Genomic DNA, 24,973 nt, shown 5'->3' on the forward strand with positions numbered 1-24,973 from the left:
TATAATATGTAAAGGAGGGTACTACCAGCAAGTAGGGCGTCTACTTGCTGGTAGCTGCTGCAGAAATCCGCCCCCTCGCCGTGTTGATTGACAGGGCCAGCCGGGATCTCCTCCTCCGGCCGGCCCTGTCAGTAATTCAAAAATCGCGCGCCTCGCGTCATTCGGCGCAGGCGCTCTGAGATGAGGAGGCTCGTATCCTCAGCACTCCCTCAGTGCGCCTGCGCCGATGACGTCTTCTCTTTCGGTGATGTCATCGGCGCAGGCGCACTGAGGGAGTGCTGAGGATACGAGCCTCCTCATCTCAGAGCGCCTGCGCCGAATGACGCGAGGCGCGCGATTTTTGAATTACTGACAGGGCCGGCCGGAGGAGGAGATCACGGCTGGCCCTGTCAATCAACACGGTGAGGGGGCGGATTTCTGCAGCAGCTACCAGCAAGTAGACGCCCTACTTGCTGGTAGAGCCCTCATTTACATATTATAAAAGTTCGTTTTATAAAGAATCGGCCGCATGAAAGTAAGTAAGAGCATTATATTCTGCTATATCGCACTATGAGGAATCTAACTATCCAAAAAAAAAAAAAAAGAGTTTTGCGGGGTGACAGAAACCCTTTAAGCAGCAACTTTTCCAATTTCCAATATTTATCTAATTCTCAAAACTTTTGGCCACGACTGTACAGCAGAAGATCGAGGTTCAGAGGTCAGGAACTCTCCTCAGACAGACCTCTGTTCAGGAGAAGCCTGAGGTTCAGAGGCCAGGAACTCTCCTCAGGTGGACCTCTGTTCAGCAGAAGCTCGAGGTTCAGAGGTCAGGAACTCTCCTCAGATGGACGTCTGTACATTGGAAGCTCAAGGTTTAAAGGTCAGGAACTCTCCTCAGATGGCCCTCTGTACAGCAGAAGATCGAGGTTCAGAGGTTAGGAACTCTTCTCAGATGGACCTCTGTACAGAAGAAGATCGAGGTTCAGAGGTCAGGAACTCTCCTCAGACGGACGTCTGTACAGCAGAAGATCGAGGTTCAGAGGTCAGGAACTCTCATCATACAGACCTCTGTTCAGCAGAAGCCTGAGGTTCAGAGGCCAGGAACTCTCCTCAGACCGGCCTCTGTACAGCAGAAGCTTGAGGTTCAGAGGTCAGGAACTCTCCTTAGACGGACCTCTGTACAGCAGAAGCCCGAGTGTCACGGCGGACAGGATACCAGATACACAGAAAAATAAACAAACAAGTGTCTGGGCGAGAAGCTGGGGTTCAAGGTCACCTCCTGACAAATCCCTACCAGCTCTCCCTATACTTCTATGCCCACGTTCAGACCCTGAAGGTGGGAATAACGTGTCCTCGTGCCTAGGCTGAAAATTCCCTAAAATCCCTAAGATGGTGAAAGGGGGATAGAGGCAGCCTGCTCCCTCAGAACCTGGAGGGGGCAGTCGTCTCTCTAACAGCCTAGACAGCCAACCACAAGAAAACAAAACCAACTTATCTTTTCTGAGCAGGAACAGCAAATCCTTCCTTCCTTCCTTCCTTCCTTCCTTTCACAGAGCCAGACAGAAGCTATAACCCGCACAGGACACTGGGAGTGGGTGTAATTTAAACTTAAACCAACGACCCCACCCAGTGCACCTGAAGGGAGGCGTATCTAGCTCAACTCCAAAACAAAAGGCTACACACGTGATGCTAATCTGGAAGACCTCCGCACATAGCCTGAGCAGGGCATGACACCGAGGTTCAGAAGTCAGGAACTCTCCTCAGACAGACCTCTGTACATTGGAACCTTGGGTTTAGAGGTCAGGAACTCTCCTCAGATGGACCTCTGTACAGCAGAAGCCCGAGGTTGAGAGGTCAGGAACTCTCCTCAGATGGCCCTCTGTTGAGCAGAAGCTCGAGGTTCAGAGGTCAGGAACTCTCCTCAGATGGACCTCTGTATATTGGAAGCTCGAGGTTCAAAGGTCAGGAACTCTCCTCAGACAGACCTCTGTACATTGGAAGCTCGAGGTTCAGAGGTCAGGAACTCTCTTTAGAACTCTGTTCAGCAGAGGCCTGAGGTAGCCAGGAACTCTCCTCAGATGCACCTCTGTTCAGCAGAAGCCCGAGGTTCAGAGATCAGGAACTCTCCTCAGATGGCACTCTGTTGAGCAGAAGCTCAAGGTTCAGAGGTCAGGAACTCTCCTCAGACAGACGTCTGTACATTGGAAGCTCGAGGTTCAGAGGTCAGGAACTCTCTTCAGATGGACCTCTGTTCAGCAGGAGCCTGAGGTTTAGAGGTCAGTAACTCTCCCCAGATGGACATCTCTACATTGGAAGCTCAAGGTTCAGAGGCCAGGAACTCTCCTCAGATGGACCTCTGTTCAGCAGAAACCCGAGGTTCAGAGATCAGAAAGTTTCCTCAGATGGCACTCTGTTGAGCAGAAGCTCAAGGTTCAGAGGTCAGGAACTCTCCTCAGACAGACATCTGTACATTGGAAGCTCGAGGTTCAGAGGTCAGGAACTCTCTTCAGATGGACCTCTGTTCAGCAAGAGCCTGAGGTTCAGAGGTCAGTAACTCTCCCCAGATGGACGTCTCTACATTGGAAGCTCGAGGTTCAGAGGCCAGGAACTCTCCTCGGATGGACCTCTGTTCAGCGGAAACCCGAGGTTTAGAGATCAGGAACTCTCCTCAGATGGCATTCTGTTGAGCAGAAGCTCAAGGTTCAGAGGTCAGGAACTCTCCTCAGACAGACGTCTGTACATTGGAAGCTCGAGGTTCAGAGGTCAGGACCTCTCTTCAGATGGACCTCTGTTCAGCAGAAGCTCAAGATTCAGAGGTCAGGAACTCTCCTCAGACGGACCTCTGTACAGCAGAAGCTCGAGGTTCAGAGGTCAGGAACTCTCCTCAGATGGACCTCTGTTCAGCAGGATCTCCGAAGTCATTATCACACAGATAAACAGTTATCGGCTGAACAGAGGGGGAACTGCGAGGCTCCCTGTTGGCTTTAGAGAGCGGTGCAGCCTCCTGCGTGCTGTTAGTGCCTGGCCTATCTCCGCTCCTGCTGCCACTGGACATTCAGATACCCATCAGAAAGCAGAATTTAATTTTTTTTATATAACATTTATTCAAGAAAATCAAAAACACCATAAAGCGTACAGATCAAAAGCAGATTGCAACAGTGAACGGAGCACACTGGGAGAAATGCATGAATACAGCAACAACTTCAAAATGCCGTCTTCAAAATGCTTTCAGTGTTACTATGGCACCCAGGACGCTATTAAAGTCCTGGTTGCCATAGTAGGAGGGGGGAGCGGTATACTTACAGTCCGTGCGGCTCCCGGGGCGCTCCAGAATGACGTCAGAGCGCCCCATGCGCATGGATGACGTGCCATGCGATCACATGATCCATGCGCTTGGGGCGCCCTGACGTCACTCTGGAGCGCCCCGGGAGCCGCACGGACGGTAAGTATGCTGCTCCCCGCTACACTTTACCATGCCTGCCAGGACTTTAGCGTCCTGGCAGCCATGGTAACCATTCAGAAAAAGCTAAACGTCGGGTCCGGCAATGCGCTGAAATGACGTTTAGCTTAAGGCCGGATCCGGATCAATGCCTTTCAATGGGCATGAATTCCGGATCCGGTCTTGCGGCAAGTCTTCAGGATTTTTGGCCGGAGCAAAAAGCGCAGCATGCTGCGGTATTTTCTCCGGCCAAAAAACGTTCCGTTCCGGAACTGAAGACATCCTGATGCATCCTGAACGGATTTCTCTCCATTCAGAATGCATTAGGATAATCCTGATCAGGATTCTTCCGGCATAGAGCCCCGACGACGGAACTCTATGCCGGAAGAAAAGAACGCAGGTGTGAAAGAGCCCTAACGTGAAAGGAAAAAAAAGGGGTGTGCAAAAGGGAACGTTGGGAGGGGCAGGGGTAGGGCAACCGTTTAGATCAAGAGGAGAGAGAGAAACTTGAGAAGTCGGGGTCCCCAGGCTAGTACCAGAGTTCAGTAACCAAGGGCCCCAGGTTTTAGCAAATTTGTCAGGGCGTCCACAATAGATAAGTCGGCTTATGAAGTGGGAGCACCGTGTCAGCCCCCAATCCAGGCAGATTCACTGGGTCTCTGTTTTTTTTTTTAGCATAGTGATGTAGTAACTTAAAGAGTGCGCGCAAAGCTGAGAGAGCGTTCATCTACCAATCCAAAAAGACAGACTGTAGGGGGCAGTATTTTTGGTATATACAAGTAAGTCTATGCAAGTAAGTCTGTATAAACCCCACCAATAGATCTGTGAATCTCTAAAGTCCCAGAACATATGAAGTATCGTTCCCTCCGAACCTGGGACATTCCACCGAAGGGAAGGCTCCCATCCACAAAGTCTGTTCGGAGTAGAATATATTGTATGAATAAACTGCACTAGAGCTTGTCTCTGCACTAAGTAAGAGGGGGAGGCTGAGGAGACCCTTATCATCATCCAAGTCAGGAAGGGCCCCCCCCCCCCCCCTCCACTTTATCTCGTATGGAAAAAAAGCTCAGAGTCAAGTGGCTTCATTAGGCTATCAATATATAGTGGGGCGGGAGGCTAAGCCTCCAAATTATGCTCTAAAAGCTTCAGCTGGTAATAGTTATAAAGTGAGTTGTCCAGGAAATTAAAAATGGATTGCCAGTATTGAAAAGAGCACAGAGTACCGCCATCTATAATATCCGTCAGTGCAGTCATTCCATACTGCTTCCAGATCTGAGAATTGTGGAGTTGTATAAAAAGGGGTTTAAGCTGTATTAGGGTTTGTGGAGACCATTTTGTCACCTCCTCAGTAGCCCACACTTGGAGAGTAACCATTATGGGCCTAGGGATACAGAGACGATCTGTGATAGTACCCCACAACAGAAGTGTTTGGAAAGATCTATCTCGGCCAAGTACTCTACTTTCTAGGCGCAGAGCAGGAGATAAATTAACCTTTACTGGAAAGTGCCAATCCTCCCATCCTGGTGCCTCCTAGGCACATGCCCTTACGTTATAAATACAGCCATGCTAAATGGACTTATCAGGGGACCTGATGGCTAAGGGAAAACATCTGAGAATAAAGAGTTAGGGGCAACAAAAAGAAACCCTTATGCCATAGCTATAGGTGTGTGCACCAAACATACCTCTATACTAGGGCTGCTCGATATGGGAATTTTGTGCGATTGCGATTAGGGCCCTAAAAATTGCGAAAACGATATGCAATGCAATATTTTAAGGGAATTGTGCTAGACGTCTATTTGCTTGGATTTTCCCATATGAGCCGCTGACGCGGCTGGGTATGACATAGTTATAGGGGATCTGTGGATGGCACTGTTATGGGGGGGATCTGTGGAGGACACTGTTATGGGGGGATCTGTGGAGGACGCTGTTATGGGGGGGATCTGTGGAGGACGCTGTTATGGGGGGGATCTGTGGAGGACGCTGTTATGGGGTGGATCTGTGGAGGACGCTGTTATGGGGTGGATCTGTGGAGGACGCTGTTATGGGGTGGATCTGTGGAGGACGCTGTTATGGGGTGGATCTGTGGAGGACGCTGTTATGGGGTGGATCTGTGGAGGACGCTGTTATGGGGTGGATCTGTGGAGGACGCTGTTATGGGGTGGATCTGTGGAGGACGCTGTTATGGGGTGGATCTGTGGAGGACGCTGTTATGGGGTGGATCTGTGGAGGACGCTGTTATGGGGTGGATCTGTGGAGGACGCTGTTATGGGGTGGATCTGTGGAGGACGCTGTTATGGGGTGGATCTGTGGAGGACGCTGTTATGGGGTGGATCTGTGGAGGACGCTGTTATGGGGTGGATCTGTGGAGGACGCTGTTATGGGGTGGATCTGTGGAGGACGCTGTTATGGGGTGGATCTGTGGAGGACGCTGTTATGGGGTGGATCTGTGGAGGACGCTGTTATGGGGTGGATCTGTGGAGGACGCTGTTATGGGGTGGATCTGTGGAGGACGCTGTTATGGGGTGGATCTGTGGAGGACGCTGTTATGGGGTGGATCTGTGGAGGACGCTGTTATGGGGTGGATCTGTGGAGGACGCTGTTATGGGGTGGATCTGTGGAGGACGCTGTTGTGGGGGATCTGTGGAGGACGCTGTGTTGTGGGGGATCTGTGGAGGACGCTGTGTTGTGGGGGATCTGTGGAGGACGCTGTGTTGTGGGGGATCTGTGGAGGACGCTGTTGTGGGGGATGTGTGCTATGACACATAGGGCCATGAGGGGGGGCCAGCATAAGACATATAGCATCTTATGCTGGTCCCCCTCATGGCCCTATGTGTCCCCTCATGTGTCCTAAACTGCGCACATAACTGGCTTTGTGTGTAAAGTATTTTACTAGTGTGTGAAACAATCTCTCTCCTATTGATAACATGGCCGCCTCTGTACTCACTGTCACTATGAATGCACTGCAGCGAACGGGCCGGCCGGCGCGTGACTGACGTCACTTAGTAACGCTCCTGCTTCCTGAAGTGGGAGGAGCATTACTAAGTGACGTCAGTCACGCGCCGGCCAGCTCTCTGCAGTGCATTCATAGTGACAGTGAGTACAGAGGCGGCCATGTTATCAATAGGAGAGAGATTGTTTCACACACTAGTAAAATACTTTACACACAAAGCCAGTTATGTGCGCGGGGCCCCTTCATATATAATCGCAGCATTTTCGGGTCGGCCAAATCGCCTTATCGCATTTGCCGATTATCGCGATTCGATTATTTTTTCGATTTATCGTGCAGCCCTACTCTAAACCCACAGGTCATCCGGTGTGTGGACGGCACTAGTGGTGTGTGTTTGGCACCCTCCCACCCCTGGTATGTCATCATGCACTGTTATGTGATGATGTAAGAGGTCTGGAGGGGAAGAATATTCCAGCTTCTAGGGACTAGATTACTGGAGATGGGGCCATGATCCAGGGAAGGATTCTGAGGGGAGATCTGGAGTCAGTGTCTCTCTCCATCCACAGGATTACACCCTAGTGAAGAAGAGATCGGGGAGGACTCCCATCATCCAGGAGTCAGGAGGGTGGACCCCCATCACAGAGCCTCCCCCCCTGATACATGAGGAGAAGATCCTAGAACTCACCCACAAGATGATGGAGCTGCTGACTGGAGAGGTGACACTGCTGGGAATACTGGGAGGTTCTCCAGTAACAGCACTGGAGGGGTCTGGGTGATGACGGTGTCATTGTGTTGTCAGGTTCCTGTAAGGTGTCAGGATGTGGCGGTGTATTTCTCTGTGGAGGAGTGGGAGTATATAGAAGGACACCAGGATCTGTATGAGGAGGCCATGATGGAGGAGCACCAGCCTCTGACATCACCAGGTGAGAGGAGACCTTCCTGATGATAGAGATGTAAAGGTCCCCTTGATACTACTCCCCATCATCTCATATATAATACAGTCTGTGTGTTATCTCCTATAGGTTCTGACTCCAGGAGGAGAAATCCCCCCGAGAGATGTCCCCGTCCTCTGTATTGCCAGGACTGTCCAGAGGAGAAGCTCCCAGAGAACCATCAGGTAGATGGAGCTGAAGTCTCCCCAGAATCTGACCAGAAAGTGATTGAACCAAAGACCATTTTACATTTCTCTTCTTTAGGATGAAAATCTGATGGATATTAAGGCTGAGGTTAAAGATGAAGAAGAAGAGGAGACGGATTTATGGGGCGATCAGCAGGGTAAGGAGGGGGGCTGTCATGGGTCACCTGGATACTACTCCCGTCATCTCATCATCATATGCAATAATCTCTCCTGTCCCTGTGTTTCCTACAGATGGACTCATAGAAGGAAATCCCCCCGAGAGATATCCCCGTCCTCTGTATTCTCAGGACTGTCCAGAGGAGAAGCTCTCAGAGAACCATCAGGTAGATGGAGCTGAGCCCTATACACATCTATATAGGGGGTCCTGCAGTCATAGAGGGGTCATAGATGGTAGGGGTCTCTTATGTGGATCTGTTAGATTTCCCACCTGTCTGCTGTATTGTCCTGAATTGTTACAGATGACAAATCAGGGGGAAGATGTGACTGATATTAAAGTGGAGGATGAAGAAGAGCGGATGATGGGCGATCCCCCGTGTAAGAGTGAGGTGGAGGAGGACATTCCAGTCCATGTGACCACAGGTATGGAATCATGAATGGAGGAAGGGAGTTGGGAGGTTTCTTCAGGTGAGGCTCCACCTTAGATCTCCAGTAAAGGAGCACTCCGGGCAGTGACCCCTGTGTTATGTGCAGGAGCGGAGGAAGATGTGACTGCACATAGACATCCTCTCCAGGATCTTCTCTCCATCCTCTCATGGTCCAGGCTGGACACTCGGCTTAGCATCAGGTTTTGGGGGCACCTGAAGATACTCGGGGTTCCTGCAGTCACATTGCTCTGTACAGATTATTGTAAGAGTGTTTTTATTATGTAAAAGATAAAAATCTTATATAAATGTGGAGTCGTAATCACATTGCCCGGAGAATACCGCCATCTGATCAGTCATAGTACGTGGTAAGTGCTGGGAAAACAAAACCCCAAAATCCTAGTAGAAGTGCTGATTTTTTGTTTCCCCCAAGAAATACTTTCTAAAAATGATCTGATTAGTGCGGAGCGTTAGACATCACCAGGATCTTTTTGTCTGGCGAGTCGTATACATGGCGCTCTACTAAAGAGTCAGCCAAATACAGGTGTAACTCCAGACAGCGGCTTTACTGGTCCGGTTACAGTGTTCTCACGAGAGGACTGAAGAATCCCCTCCTTCCTGGACAGTACGAGAGCGATGATTAAGGAGGAGATCATATCTGCCTATTGACCTCACAATGCCCCCTTGATCTCCGATATCTCCAACACCTTCACCCCGGTGCCTCTACTAAGTCTCTTAAGGCAGTGAGAAGCTGGAAAACACCTCAGATTGATGCCCAAGTGACTAGAATCTCAAAATGAATTGGGATTACTCCATGATTTAGGAAGTCAGAGGCCATCCTTATGTGTTCCTGAGAGAAATCCTCTGCTGAGTTCTGGCCAGGTACAGCTGGCAGCAGTCTGACCGGATCCTTGTCTGTCTGGGACATCTTACTGTAGGTTCTCCTGATGATGAAATTCTAGCCTTTCTTCCGACCCTAAAACAAGCTTTGTGGGGGCGGCGCGGCAGACCTTCCAGGACTGTTTGCTAGGACAGCAGCTGCATCTTGTGGACCGTGATGTGGCTTCCACGTCTGCATCTAAATGACGTGCTCTGTTATGGCAGAAGTTTCTCGCAATAAGACCGAGAAGGATCCAGCGAGTAAAACCAAGAAAATCTTCATTTCTTCTGTTAAAAATACAAAAAATATCCCTCTTGTAAAACATCTGACGCATTTCAACCTATACAAGTCTTCATCATAGATCAAGATAGCAGCTATGATGAAGACCCATATAGGTTGAAACGCGTTAAATCTTTACAAGAGGGATATTTTTTTGTATTTTTTAACGGCAGAAATAAAGATTTTCTTGGTTTTACTCGCTGGATCCTTCTTGGTCTTATACAACCCGGATCCGTGCTGAGCGGGTCAGATGACCTACCGACCTGAGAGCTGGACATCGTTACTTTTCTATCCACTTCCATGGGGGGACTGGCCACACACCCTACAGGGATATCTCCTGGTGGGCCAATGCCCAGAGGGCTGCCCGGCCCTTCCTTTTGGCTGCCAGCCAGGTACATAAGTATCTGATGCCCTCAGCTGCTCTGTCACCAGGATCAACCCTACCGGCTGGTATGTGGGAGAGAGGGGAGTGTGCAGAGCACAGGGGGGTTACAGAGCAGTGCTCCAAGGGCTCTGTCCCGCCTCCTGGTGCTCCAACTTCTCATTTGCATATGAATAAAACCACAGATATCTTTGCAGCTGTTTATCATACAGACAAAAGAAAGGTACTGTTTTAATCAGTATGATGAGCCCTACCAGGCGGTATGTCTGGTTTAATAGGGGTGATCCTGGTCACAGAGCCGCTTTAATTAATGCTATGAGCATCATGCACCTGGCCATCCTGAATTCAGCTGTATTGCCGTTGTCAGGATGAGGATACAGTTTCATACTGAGGCATAGACAGCAGTATATTGTGCTGCACTGTGGTATCTGGTTCTGCTGGGGCGGTATATTGTGCTGCACTGTGGTATCTGGTTCTGCTGGGGCGGTATATTGTGCTGCACTGTGGTATCTGGTTCTGCTGGGGCAGTATATTGTGCTGCACTGTGGTATCTGGTTCTGCTGGGGCAGTATATTGTGCTGCACTGTGGTATCTGGTTCTGCTGGGGCAGTATATTGTGCTGTACTGTGGTATCTGGTTCTGCTGGGGCGGTATATTGCGCTGCACTGTGGTATCTGGTTCTGCTGGGGCGGTATATTGTGCTGCACTGTGGTATCTGGTTCTGCTGGGGCGGTATATTGTGCTGCACTGTGGTATCTGGTTCTGCTGGGGCGGTATATTGTGCTGCACTGTGGTATCTGGTTCTGCTGGGGCAGTATATTGTGCTGCACTGGGGTATCTGGTTCTGCTGGGGCGGTATATTGTACTGCACTGTGGTATCTGGTTCTGCTGGGGCGGTATATTGTGCTGCACTGTGGTATCTGGTTCTGCTGGGGCGGTATATTGTGCTGCACTGTGGTATCTGGTTCTGAGGGGCGGTATATTGTGCAGCACTGTGGTATCTGGTTCTGCTGGGGCGGTATATTGTGCTGCACTGTGGTGTCTGGTTCTGCTGGGGCAGTATATTGTGCTGTACTGTGGTATCTGGTTCTGCTGGGGCGGTATATTGTGCTGCACTGTGGTATCTGGTTCTGCTGGGGCGGTATATTGTGCTGCACTGTGTTATCTGGTTCTGCTGGGGCGGTGTATTGTGCTGCACTGTGGTATCTGGTTCTGCTGGGGCGGTATATTGTGCTGCACTGTGGTATCTGGTTCTGCTGGGGCAGTATATTGTGCTGCACTGTGGTATCTGGTTCTGCTGGGGCAGTATATTGTGCTGCACTGTGGTATCTGGTTCTGCTGGGGCAGTATATTGTGCTGCACTGTGGTATCTGGTTCTGCTGGGGCAGTATATTGTGCTGCACTGTGGTATCTGGTTCTGCTGGGGCAGTATACTGTGCTGCACTGTGGTATCTGGTTCTGCTAGGGCGGTATATTGTGCTGCACTGTGGTATCTGGTTCTGCTGGGGCGGTATATTGTGCTGCACTGTGGTATCTGGTTCTGCTGGGGCGGTATATTGTGCTGCACTGTGGTATCTGGTTCTGCTGGGGCGGTATATTGTGCTGCACTGTGGTATCTGGTTCTGCTGGGGCGGTATATTGTGCTGCACTGTGGTATCTGGTTCTGCTGGGGCAGTATATTGTGCTGCACTGTGGTATCTGGTTCTGCTGGGGCAGTATATTGTGCTGCACTGTTGTGTCTGGTTCTGCTGGGGCGGTATATTGTGCTGCACTGTGGTATCTGGTTCTGCTGGGGCGGTATATTGTACTGCACTGTGGTATCTGGTACTGCTGGGGCGGTATATTGTGCTGCACTGTGGTATCTGGTTCTGCTGGGGCGGTATACTGTACTGCACTGTGGTATCTGGTTCTGCTGGGGCGGTATATTGTACTGCACTGTGGTATCTGGTACTGCTGGGGCGGTATATTGTGCTGCACTGTGGTATCTGGTTCTGCTGGGGCGGTATACTGTGCTGCACTGTGGTATCTGGTTCTGCTGGGGCGGTATATTGTGCTGCACTGTGGTATCTGGTTCTGCTGGGGCGGTATATTGTGCTGCACTGTGGTATCTGGTTCTGCTGGGGCGGTATACTGTGCTGCACTGTGGTATCTGGTTCTGCTGGGGCGGTATATTGTGCTGCACTGTGGTATCTGGTTCTGCTGGGGCGGTATATTGTGCTGCACTGTGGTATCTGGTTCTGCTGGGGCGGTATATTGTGCTGCACTGTGGTATCTGGTTCTGCTGGGGCGGTATATTGTGCTGCACTGTGGTATCTGGTTCTGCTGGGGCGGTATATTGTGCTGCACTGTGGTATCTGGTTCTGCTGGGGCGGTATATTGTGCTGCACTGTGGTATCTGGTTCTGCTGGGGCGGTATATTGTGCTGCACTGTGGTATCTGGTTCTGCTGGGGCGGTATATTGTACTGCACTGTGGTATCTGGTTCTGCTGGGGCGGTATATTGTGCTGCACTGTGGTATCTGGTTCTGCTGGGGCGGTATATTGTACTGCACTGTGGTATCTGGTTCTGCTGGGGCAGTATATTGTGCTGCACTGTTGTATTTGGTTCTGCTGGGGCGGTATATTGTGCTGCACTGTGGTATCTGGTTCTGCTGGGGCGGTATATTGTGCTGCACTGTGGTGTCTGGTTCTGCTGGGGCGGTATATTGTGCTGCACTGTGGTATCTAGTTCTGCTGGGGCAGTATATTGTGCTGCACTGTGGTATCTGGTTCTGCTGGGGCGGTATATTGTGCTGCACTGTGGTATCTGGTTCTGCTGGGGCGGTATATTGTGCCGCACTGTGGTATCTGGTTCTGCTGGGGCAGTATATTGTGCTGCACTGTGGTATCTGGTTCTGCTGGGGCGGTATATTGTGCTGCACTGTGGTATCTGGTTCTGCTGGGGCGGTATATTGTGCTGCACTGTGGTATCTGGTTCTGCTGGGGCAGTATATTGTGCTGCACTGTGGTATCTGGTTCTGCTGGGGCGGTATATTGTGCTGCACTGTGGTATCTGGTTCTGCTGGGGCGGTATATTGTGCTGCACTGTGGTATCTGGTTCTGCTGGGGCGGTATATTGTGCTGCACTGTGGTATCTCGTTCTGCTGGGGCGGTATATTGTGCTGCACTGTGGTATCTGGTTCTGCTGGGGCGGTATATTGTGCTGCACTGTGGTATCTGGTTCTGCTGGGGCGGTATATTGTGCTGCACTGTGGTATCTGGTTCTGCTGGGGCGGTATATTGTGCGGCACTGTGGTATCTGGTTCTGCTGGGGCGGTATATTGTGCTGCACTGTGGTATCTGGTTCTGCTGGGGCGGTATATTGTGCTGCACTGTGGTATCTGGTTCTGCTGGGGCGGTATATTGTGCGGCACTGTGGTGTCTGGTTCTGCTGTGGCAGTATATTGTGCTGCACTGTGGTGTCTGGTTCTGCTGGGGCAGTATATTGTGCTGCACTGTGGTATCTGGTTCTGCTGGGGCGGTATATTGTGCTGCACTGTGGTATCTGGTTCTGCTGGGGCAGTATATTGTGCTGCACTGTGGTATCTGGTTCTGCTGGGGCAGTATATTGTGCTGCACTGTGGTATCTGGTTCTGCTGGGGCGGTATATTGTGCTGCACTGTGGTATCTGGTTCTGCTGGGGCGGTATATTGTGCTGCACTGTGGTATCTGGTTCTGCTGGGGCGGTATATTGTGCTGCACTGTGGTATCTGGTTCTGCTGGGGCGGTATATTGTGCTGCACTGTGGTATCTGGTTCTGCTGGGGCAGTATATTGTGCTGCACTGTGGTATCTGGTTCTGCTGGGGCGGTATATTGTGCTGCACTGTGGTATCTGGTTCTGCTGGGGTGGTATATTGTGCTGCACTGTGGTATCTCGTTCTGCTGGGGCGGTATATTGTGCTGCACTGTGGTATCTGGTTCTGCTGGGGCAGTATATTGTGCTGCACTGTGGTATCTGGTTCTGCTGGGGCGGTATATTGTGCTGCACTGTGGTATCTGGTTCTGCTGGGGCGGTATATTGTGCTGCACTGTGGTATCTGGTTCTGCTGGGGCGGTATATTGTGCTGCACTGTGGTATCTGGTTCTGCTGGGGCGGTATATTGTGCTGCACTGTGGTGTCTGGTTCTGCTGGGGCGGTATATTGTGCTGCACTGTGGTATCTGGTTCTGCTGGGGCGGTATATTGTGCTGCACTGTGGTATCTGGTTCTGCTGGGGCGGTATATTGTGCTGCACTGTGGTATCTCGTTCTGCTGGGGCGGTATATTGTGCTGCACTGTGGTATCTCGTTCTGCTGGGGCAGTATATTGTGCTGCACTGTGGTATCTGGTTCTGCTGGGGCAGTATATTGTGCTGCACTGTGGTATCTGGTTCTGCTGGGGCGGTATATTGTGCTGCACTGTGGTATCTGGTTCTGCTGGGGCGGTATATTGTGCTGCACTGTGGTATCTGGTTCTGCTGGGGCAGTATATTGTGCTGCACTGTGGTATCTGGTTCTGCTGGGGCAGTATATTGTGCTGCACTGTGGTATCTGGTTCTGCTGGGGCGGTATATTGTGCTGCACTGTGGTGTCTGGTTCTGCTGGGGCGGTATATTGTGCTGCACTGTGGTATCTGGTTCTGCTGGGGCGGTATATTGTGCTGCACTGTGGTATCTGGTTCTGCTGACCAACTAATTGCAGAAGGAAACCCTTCAGGAGACACTAAGGTTAAATCTCGGACTCCTCCGTCAGATGCCAGGACTTCACTGTATTCTTCCAGGACCATCCTCTTCAGGTGGACGCCGCCGAGTCTCGCTGTTTGCCTTCCCTCTTTCTCATTAAAGGGGTTGGCCCATCTCAGCCATTAGTGGCAACATCACTAGGATATGCCAGCAATGTCCGGTTCGGGTCCCACCTCTGGAACCTACACCTATCTCTAGAACGGGGAGGGGTCCATGTGCAAGTGCATCCACCCTCCATTCACTGCACCACAAATAGCTAAACTCCGACTGCTATCTCCGGATCTCCGGTGAATGACGAGATAGCGAGCTGCTCGGTATGTGGATAAAGTCCATGTAGCAGAAGGCAGAGAGCATGGTGTCCTCATGGTGTCCAGCATGGTGACCTCCGCCTTTTGTGAAACTACAACTCCTAGCATGAACATTTACTCAGTGTCACGCCTTGCCCTGTGACTGTGCGGAGGTCTGTCAGTCTGACTGCACATGTCTGACTTCTCTGTTTTGTTTTGATTTTGGGTTTGAGCTGGATCCACCTTCCCTCAGGTGTACTGGGTTTGATTGTTAGTGAGGCTATTTATCCCTCCTTCCCAGGGCTGTGGAGTCGGAGTCGAGGAGTCAGAGTCGGACGCAATTTTGGGTACCTGGAGTCGGAGTCGGCAAAAAATGAAACGACTCCGACTCCTACTAGATTTAAATTGGAATAAAAATTTAAAAAAAAACAAGTTTAAATGTCCCAATTCACAAAAAGTTATAAATAATTACCTTATTTTTCGCCCTATAAGACGCACCTAGGTTTTTGAGGAGGAAAATAAGAAAAAAAATATTTTGAACCAAAAGGTGTGCTTTTGGTGGGTTTTGAACTAATGGGGGCATCTGTGGATGGCACTTTTATGGGGGCGATCTGTGGATGGCACTGTTATGGGGGCGATCTGTGGATGGCACTGTTATGGGGGCATCTGTGGATGTCACTGTTATGGGGGATCATTGTGGAGGCATCTGTGGATGGCAGTGTTATGGGGGCATCTGTGGGTGGCACTGTTATGGGGGTGATCTGTGGATGGCACTGTTATGGGGGCATCTGTGGATGGCACTGTTATGGGGGCATCTGTGGATGGCACTGTTATGGGGGCATCTGTGGATGGCACTGTTATGGGGGATCATTGTGGAGGCATGTGTGGATGGCACTGTTATGGGGGCATGTGTGGATGGCACTGTTATGGGGGCATCTGTGGATGGCACTGTTATGGGGGCATCTGTGGATGGCACTGTTATGGGGGCATCTGTGGGTGGCACTGTTATAGGGGCATCTGTGGATGGCACTGTTATGGGGGATCATTGTGGAGGCATCTGTGGATGGCAGTGTTATGGGGGCATCTGTGGGTGGCACTGTTATGGGGGATCATTGTGGGGGCATCTGTGGATGACACATATATAGCATCTTATCTTATGTGTCATCCACAGATCCCCCCCATAACGGTGTCCCTGTGTAGTGAATGGGGGCCGGCATCTGTTTCTGTAATGACAGCGGGGCCCGGTGCCTGCTTCATTCATACAGTGGGCGGAGCAGGAGCGTGACATAGTGAGCTACGCTACGAGCGCCCACCCGGCCTCCTGATGCCAAGAAGTTAGTAGTAAGTAGTACAGCGCTGGATTAAGATGATTGGAATACTTTAACAATACCCACAAGTTAGATATGTTTACCGTATACTACAGTGAGCGGGGCCCGGTGTAGTAGAATACAGTGACTGCACCGGGCCCCGCTGCCATTACAGATGCCGGCCCCCAGTCCCTCCTCCCTCTCAGCCTATTCACCGGACGGTCGCAGCATTCGCCCCCATAAGACGCACTGCTATTTTTCAACCACTTTTGCAAGAATACGGTGCTTCTCTACTGTAAGAATAAAGGCCAATGCATGCGGTGCGTCACGTTACCGCAAAACGAACACGTTAAGTGACCATGAAGAAGCTTTTCATATGCTTCACTATATGGCACGCAACGCACAGGAGCGGCGATACTTCTACTTTCCATTGTGTTGTGTTCCGCTGTTACAGGGAACGCAACGCCCATGGGTAACCTCGCCTCTCACTGATAACTGATCAAGTAAATGTGGTTTTTGCAGGACTAGAGACACTTGTATCAGTGAAGGGAATGGATGGTCAATAGCTCAAGACTGAAGCTGGAAACCATTTGAAAAACTGCTGTCATTCAGCTAAGGCGATAAAAACTTGTAAACTCAGATTGTAGCTTAAACTTTAAACATGACTATGGGATTCTACTAGGGAAATCATGTTAAAAAATAAATGCCCCTTCCCCTGCCCCGTCCTGGATCCCCCCACTGCCCTATCTTCAGCAGAAGATCAGCACACAACGGAGAAGGCAGCAGCTTCCTGGCCAGTAGTTCGGTGGTAATGACACGTATGTTGCCTTTCTTTCCTTCAAGGAATGTATAAAATACATTCGCATATTAAATACAGAGCCCACAGCCCTGCTCCTTCCCCCAGTGGCCTGTGTGGGTTATAGTTCTTTCCTGGGAGCTCTGGATGTGTGGTGGATCGTCTGCTCAAGCTCTGCTCAAGATAAGTCCTCTCCTTTATTTCCCTTTGTGTGTTTTATCTAGGCCTCTAGGGATACGCTTGCTTCCTCCGGGTTTGAAGAAGCAGGTTGCCTCTTCCCTTTTCCCTACAGCTTAGGGTTTGCCCAGGGTGTATAGGTTTAGGCACGAGGGCATGTGTATATCCACCCTAAGGGTATGCACATGGGCACAGCAGTTTAGGGAAAACCTTTAGGGATCACTAGGAGGTGACCCTTTTCTCCCTAGCTTTTGGGCCTAGTCATTTGTTCTGTTGGTTTTCCCGCTTACATACCTATCGTGACATTATAACCCGCCAAAAAACTGTTGTTTCCCTGCTGTTTGCGAAATGGAGGCTATGGATGCTTTGGTTGATCGCATGCAGGGTTTATCGCTCGAGGTTGCTGATCTCCACAGTTCTGTTGCATGGTGTCAGAATGCTCTGGTGTCTAGCGCCGTTGGAGGAAATCGGGTCTGCTTAGAGCCTAAAGTCGCTCTCCCTGATAAGTTCTCAGGGAGTGGTGATGACTTCATTCGGTTCAGAGAGTCCTGCAGGTTGTATTTTCGTCTGCGGCCGATGTCATCTGGTGACGAAAATCAAAGAGTGGGGATCATTATATCTCTGCTCAAATGGGACGCGCAGTCCTGGGCTTTTTCTCTGCCGACCGGTTCACCCCTCCGGTCGGTGAATGAATTTTTCAGAGTCTTGGGCTTAATTTATGATGACCCAGACCGGGTCTCTATGGCTGAATCGAAGCTGTGCAGTTTGTTGCAGGGAGAACGTACTGCGGAGTCGTATTGTGCAGAATTTAGAAGATGGGCAACTGATTCGGGGTGGAATGATCTTGCCCTCCGGAGTCAGTTTTGTCAGGGGCTATCTCAGAGTGCCCTTGCTTTTCATGAGTGTCCCGATTCATTGGAGGCGGCCATGTCTTTGGCAGTGCAGCTTGATAGACGTCTTAGAGAGAGGTATAAGATTCCTCTCGAGTGGGGGGGGTTCCGTCTGAAAGTGGATCCGTCCCACCTATTCCCCGGGGTAATATGACTTTTGAATCTGGGGCAGGAGAGGAGCCTATGCAGTTGGGCCAGGTTTCCATTCACTCAGCTGATAGGGATTTTAGGAAGCTGAATAAGCTATGTTACTTCTGTGGAAAAGAAGGTCATTTTGTTTGTGCGTGTCCTTTTGTTAAACCTCAAAGCGGTAATGAAAAACTACGGAGGTATTCACATAAAGAAAAAAAACAAAACTTCCCTGACTCTTGGTAGTGTGAATGTGGAGTCTGAGCAAGCAAATATGCATTCTCCCTGCAATACCCGTTTCCTCCTGCCTGCCATGGTGGCGCTAGACTCAGGAAATTTAGATTTTAAGGTATTTGTTGACAGTGGTGCGGGGGTAAACCTTATTGATTTCAGTTCCTTCAAAATCTTGGTTTTAGAACTAGCATTTTAGATAAAGAGATACCAGTGTTTGCTATTGATTCCTCCCCTCTCTCACAAAAGAGTCTGACTCATATCGTTCATGACATTCAGTTAAGGGTGGGTGATTTACATGTTGAGTCCATTTCTTGTTTTTTTATGAAGGGCTTGCCTGCTCCGATGGTTCTAGGTTTACCGTGGTTGATAAAGCATAACCCTACTATTGACTGGCAAACAAGACAAATCAGTACCTGGAGTGAATTTTGTACGGACAACTGTCTCTGTTCTTCTATCTCAGGGGTGTCAACTACGGTCCTACCTCAGTTTCTCTCTGATTTTGCGGACGTATTCTCGGAGGGTGAAGCTCAGGAGTTGCCCCCCCCCCCATCGAGAATATGATTGTCCGGTCAATCTCATCCCTGGAGCTAAACTGCCAAAATCTCGGCTATACAACCTTTCCCAACCCGAAAGAGAAGCTATGCGGAAGTATTTTGCCGAGAGTTTGGCAAAGGGACATATTAGGCCATCTAAGTCCCCTGTGGCCGCCGGCTTCTTTTTCGTAAAAAAGAAAGGCCGATCACTTAGACCGTCTTTAGATTTCCGGGAATTGAATCTCATTACGGTCCGTGATCTGTATTCCCTTCCTCTGATTTCTGATCTATTTGATCAAATTGTCTGAGCCAAGGTGTTCTCCAAGTTGGATTTAAGAGGAGTTTATAATATGATCAGAATTAGGGAAGGAGATGAGTGGAAAACGGCCTTCGATACACCCGAAGGTCTTTTCGATAATCTTGTCATGCCCTTTGGGCATGACTAATGCGCCAGCGGTCTTTCAGTGATTTAACAATGATATTTTCCATCATTTAGTGGGAAGGTTCATTGTTATTTACCTTGATGACATACTAATTTACTCACCCGATTTGGAGACCGATCAGGATCACGTGAAACAGGTGTTATCGATCTTTCGGGAGAATAAATTGTATGCAAAATTTGAAAAATGTGTATTTTCTGTCCAGGAGCTACCGTTTTTGGGATACCTGCTTTCTGACTCTGGCTTTCGTATGGACCCCGAAAAGGTCTGGGCGGTACTGGAATGGGACCGGCCTGAGAATCAGAAAGCTCTGATGCGGTTTTTGGGTTTTACCAATTACCAACTACAGAAAGTTCATCTTGAAATATTCCACCATTGTAAAACCTTTGACAGATATGACTAAAAAAGGCGGCGACTTCTCTGTCTGGTCGGATGAGGCATTACAGGCCTTTTCTGCTATTAAGAAATGTTTTGCGTCTGCTCCCATTCTGATGCAACCTGATGTGTCTCAACCGTTCGTCGTGGAGGTTGATGCATCAGAAGTGGGGGTCGGAGCAGTTCTGTCGCAGGGTACATCCCCTAGCAAATGGCGTCCATGTGCTTTTTTCTCCAAGAAACTCTCGGCCGCTGAAAGAAATTATGATGTAGGAGATAGAGAGTTGCTGGCCATCAAATTGGCCTTTGAAGAATGGCGTCATTGGTTGGAAGGGGCTACTCATCCAATTACGCTATATACTGACCACAATAATTTAGCTTACCTGCAGTCTGCTAAGCGCCTGAATCCTAGACAGGCTAGATGGTCACAGTTTTTTTACTAGGTTAAATTTTGTGGTCACTTTTCGCCCTGGGGTTAAAAACGTCAAGGCAGATGCGTTGTCACGTAGTTTTCCTGGGGGGAGTGATTCGGAGGATCCCGCTCCGATTTTGGCTGATGGGGTGGTGGTTTCTGCTTTGTACCCCGAGTTGGAGATGGAAGTGTTGGGGGCCCAGGAGGAGGCTCCTGATTCTTGTCCTCCAGACAAGTTGTTTGTTCCTGCTGAACTGCGATACAAGGTGTTCAAGGAACATCATGATACGGTCCTTGCGGGACATCCTGGAAGCAAATCTACCATAGATCTTATTTCCCAGAGATTCTGGTGGCCAGGGTTGCGCAAGGGTGGGAAGGTTATGTGGCAGCTTGTGAGACCTGTGCACGTGCGAAGGTGGCTCACACTCTGCCTTCAGGATCCCTTCTTCCTTTGTCCATCCCGTCTCGTTCTTGGACGCATTTGTCCATGGACTTTATTACTGATTTACCGAGTTCCTCTGGGAAAACTGTGATTTTGGTTGTAGTGGACCACTTCAGTAAGATGGCCCACTTTGTACCTTTACCTAGCTTGCCCAATGCCAAAACTCTTGCTCAGGTTTTTATCGATAACATTGTGAAACTACATGGCATTCCCTCTGATGTGGTGTCTGATAGGGGGATGCAATTTGTTTCCAGATTTTGGAGGTCGTTCTGCTCTCGTCTGGGAATTCAACTGTCTTTCTCTTTGGCTTTTCATTCCCAGTCGAATAGTCAGACAGAGCGCACTAGCCAAAACCTGGAGACCTATTTGAGGTGTTTTGTTGCTGAGAATCAGGATGACTGGTCCTCGTTCTTGTCTCTAGCCGAATTTGCCTTGAATAACCATAGACAGGAGTCCACTGATAAGTCACCATTTTTTGGCGCATATGGTTTTCACCCACAGTTTGGTACTTTTTCTGGGACTGGATCTTCTGGGATGCCAGAAGAAGAGAGATTCTCTTTCGCCTTGTCATCTATCTGGCGAAAGATCCAAGTTAATTTGGAAAAGATGGGTAAAAGATATAAACGGATGGCTGACAGGAGACGTATGACTGGTCCGGACATGTATGTGAGTGATTTGGTGTGGTGGTCCACTAAAAACATTAAGCTGAAGGTACCATCTTGGAAATTGGGTCCAAGATTTATTGGCCCTTACAAAATCTCTGCTATTGTCAACCCGGTGGCGTTTCGTCTGGATCTTCCGCAGACCTGGAAGATCCATAATGTGTTTCACAGGTCTTTATTGAAGAAATAAGTGGGAACTGTAGAATCATCTCCATTGCCACCTCCACCTGTCCTGGTGGATGGCAATTTGACGTTAGAGATCTCTAGGATTCTCGACTCACGTGTTCTTCGGGGTTCCCTTCAGTACCTGGTGCACTGGAAGGGATACGGTCCCGAGGAAAGAATGTGGGTTCCGGCTACTGATGTTAGTGCTTGCCGCCTGGTGAGGGCCTTTCACAGGGCACACCCGGATAAGGTTGGTCCGGGGTATCCGGAGGTCACCCGTAGAAGGGGGGGTACTGTCACGCCTTGCCCTGTGAGTGTGCGGAGGTCTGTCAGACTGGCTGCACATGTCTGACTTCTCTGTTTGTTTTGGTTTGGGTTTGAGCTGGATCCACCTTCCCTCAGGTGTACTGGGTTTGATTGTTAGTGAGGCTATTTATCCCTCCTTCTCCCAGTGGCCTGTGCGGGTTATAGTTCTTTCCTGTGAGCCCTGGATGTGTGGTGGATCATCTGCTCCTGCTCTGCTCTAGATAAGTCCTCTCTGTTATTTCCCATTGTGTCTTTTTTTTCTATGCCTCTAGAGATAAGCTTGCTTCCTCCGGGTTTGAGGAAGCAGGTTGCTTCTTCCCTTTTCCCTACAGCTTAGGGTTTGCCCAGGGTTTATAGGTTTAGGCACGAGGGCATGTGCATATCCACCATTAGGGTATGCACATGGCACAGCAGTTTAGGGAAAACTTTTAGGGATCGCTAGGAGGTGACCCTTTTCTCCCTAGCTTTTGGGCCTAGTCATTTGTTCTGTTGGTTTTCCTGTGTTTGGTTATTTCCCTGTTTACCTACCTATCGTGACCTGTTCTTGTAACTACCTACCTGTTCTTGTAACTCTCATAGAAGTGAAAGGGAGGATTCTGGGAGTTGTAGTTTCTGAACAGCTGGGGTTCCGGAGGTTGCTGATCCCTGCTGTGAAGATCCTGCTGTGGACGAAAGATAACTGGAGCAGTGGATTCAGGGACTCCGCAGCTCTAAGTGATGTTGACGTCTTTCAGCACGAAGCGTTATGTTTTATCAGATCTATTAGTTGTCTGCTATTTAAAATAAACTTGTTAGTGGGTCGGGAGGGGCCCCGTGGGAGCCACAGTCCACGAACACACAGGCCATGCTCATGCAGACCCACGAGGTCCACATAAGGCATGAGACTAGTAATTAGAGTAAAGTAATCATTCCATTAAGCCTCATTAGTGTCTCGGGGCCTCGATTAATTCATTGTTCTCCCAACCACTACTCCTATTATGTGGATGGTGACGGGTAGACCCAATGGTTCCGTCCCCACAGTAGGCCTCACATGTAGTCTAAGGTGAAGGGCTTCACCATTGCACAGTTAGCATTGCGTGGGGATGTACCCAGAGGGACGTGCTCAGACCTGGGGGTGGCGTTGGGGTACTTAGGACACTGACTAGGGGATGATGGGGGTTGCTGGTTAGAGTTGGATCCATGAGCTTCAGTAATGGTGTCCATCGACTGGATAAGCATCGGCCGTGACTGCAAAATATACCGGCGGGCCAACCTAAAACGTTGGGAGACAGTGGGTAAAGCTTGGTATGGGGCTGTGGCCGCTGCCCCACCAATGAGAGGTGGGGAGGGGCTGGGCTGGGCTGTGGCCACTGCGCCACCAATGAATTTAATTAACCTCAATACAAGTATAGACTGCGGGTGTCGGCCATATCACATACCCGACACCCAGTCTTAATAACTGGAAGCAGTGATCCCGCAAATCGCGGCAATTAATCCCTCAGGTGCGGCACCTGAGGGGTTAATTGGAGCGGTTCGGCGGGATCCCTGTCATCGAGGCACAGTGTGCCCCCCCAACCCCCCAGTATTATCAATTGTGGCCACAGGGTCCCCTCTTTCCCTCCTCCTCATTGGTGGTGCAGTGGCAGTGGTGAAATTGCGGGGCTCCGATCAGTTGCCATGGCAGCCAGGACGCTACTGAAGCCTTCCGTGGTCAGCTCCCTGCTGCTGTGTGCACAAATCCTAGGGAGAGTGTAAAGTCCTAGTCACCCTAATAGAGCTCTATCAGGATGAAGAGGACAAGGGATGAAAAGACCCCAGGTTCTAGCCCCTAAGGTGGGAAATAGTTATCAAATAACAAGTAAAAAAACAAACACCAAAATATAAAAATTTAAAATCATCCTCTTTCCCAATTTTACATATAAAAATATATAAACAACAAAAAAATTTTAACAGTTAACATATTCCGTATCACCGCGTCCGAAAAAGTACAAGCCATTTTTGTAGTCCCCTTGTCCCCTCAAAAATTGGATAGGACTGTTCTATTATGGGCTGGACGTTCCATACAATGCAGAATGCACGCGGCTTTCTTGGGGTTTTATTTTTTAGCGTGGTATTGAGTATTGCAACCGAAATTAAATCAAAATTTTGGGTATTGTGACAACCCTAGTCACGGGGGCATAATGTCACCTTAGGTCCATTAGGTCACAAAGAAATGGCATCTAGTGGCCGTAAATCCCCGGAGCCAGGAGACCGGCACTAGATAACAGTCGCTGCGCGGAGAGGCCGGGGCTGAGATAACAGTCACTGCGCTCTGGGGCTGCGGTAATATGGCTGCAGTGTGTAGGGACTAAGACCCATATCGGAAGCGCCGGTCTTTAGTAAATGACCCCCAATGTTTTATTTGGCTGAAAGACACGTTTAGGATGCGAGTGTGCCCTTCCTGACAATGTGCACCTGTGATGGGCGCACTCTGAACAACCCACTTATCAGGGTTCTCCACCAACATGTCCCATTTTATATGGCAGCGCCAAAGATGGCGGATCGTGGCTATCTCCAGGACTCCCATAGGGAATAAATGGAGCAGCAGGGCGCACGCCGCCCAACCGGCCGCTCTGTCAGATTGGAGGGTGACGGTGACCCCGTTCTTGGTGGGGTAACTAAGAGATATTTCTGTACGGGGGCATCAAGGAGACATTCTAATGTATGGGGGCAACAAGGAAACACCAGTACATGTTTTGAGTGTTTTTATTCTAATTTATCGTTTTATATATAAATCGTTATCGCAATAAATTTCTTAATATCGTTATCGTGGGAATATTTTTGATATCGCCCGAGCCTAGTGGAACTACAGGTCCCAGGTTGGGGTATCATGGACTGGGTTTCGGAGGGTGTCCGCCCAAGTGTCCAGGGGCGCAGCTCGTTCCGTCTATCTCCATGCTGTATAACTGGGGACTAAAGAATAGACAGTTGCATCCAGCCGAGGTGATTAATACGTCCCACAACCTCAGATCTTCGCACCTGTTCTAGTGGCTGACTCTAAGGCCCTGTATTCCACCCAAGCATTCTTCAGCTTCACCTGACTACCTGGATGTTGAGTGCTCCATATTAAGGGGAAATAAACATGAAAGCTGGGGTCCCTCTAATCTACTGGACTTATGCTCCGGCAGTCTGGTATAGAAAACATTCTCAATCTGATTACCTTGAGGGTTCGTATTGCTGCTTTACATCCCCTTCTCCAGCCTAGTTAACCTTTCAGTTTTCACGTTTCTGTTTAAGCCCATGTTATGTTCAGGTCCATGCCGCGCCTCTCTCTCTCTCACTTCTGGCAGCTCAGACCAACTGGCCTTCGTCTCCTCCGTCTTGATGTGCCCGGCCGCCGGAGCAGCTCTGTTGTTTCTCTTGCTCATGCTGCAGCCTGCCTCTTGCCAGCAGTACCTTTCTCTGCCCATAGGGCA

The 24,973-nt window shown here is 49.7% G+C and overlaps 1 protein-coding gene and 1 long non-coding RNA gene across 2 annotated transcripts in view; one reads left to right on the forward strand and one right to left on the reverse strand.

Moving 5' to 3' along the window:
- Window positions 1-24,973, reverse strand: part of LOC120998348 (zinc finger protein 501-like) — a 308,112-nt gene that overhangs the window by 159,039 nt on the left and 124,100 nt on the right. The window lies entirely within an intron of this gene.
- On the forward strand, window positions 7,372-7,767 carry LOC120998411. The gene is made up of 3 exons (XR_005778355.1): window positions 7,372-7,482; window positions 7,562-7,640; window positions 7,735-7,767. It is a non-coding gene; the product is annotated as an uncharacterized LOC120998411 (long non-coding RNA).

Source organism: Bufo bufo, chromosome 4 (genome assembly GCF_905171765.1).
Source record: "Bufo bufo chromosome 4, aBufBuf1.1, whole genome shotgun sequence".
In the NCBI taxonomy this organism is placed as follows: Eukaryota; Metazoa; Chordata; class Amphibia; order Anura; family Bufonidae; genus Bufo; species Bufo bufo.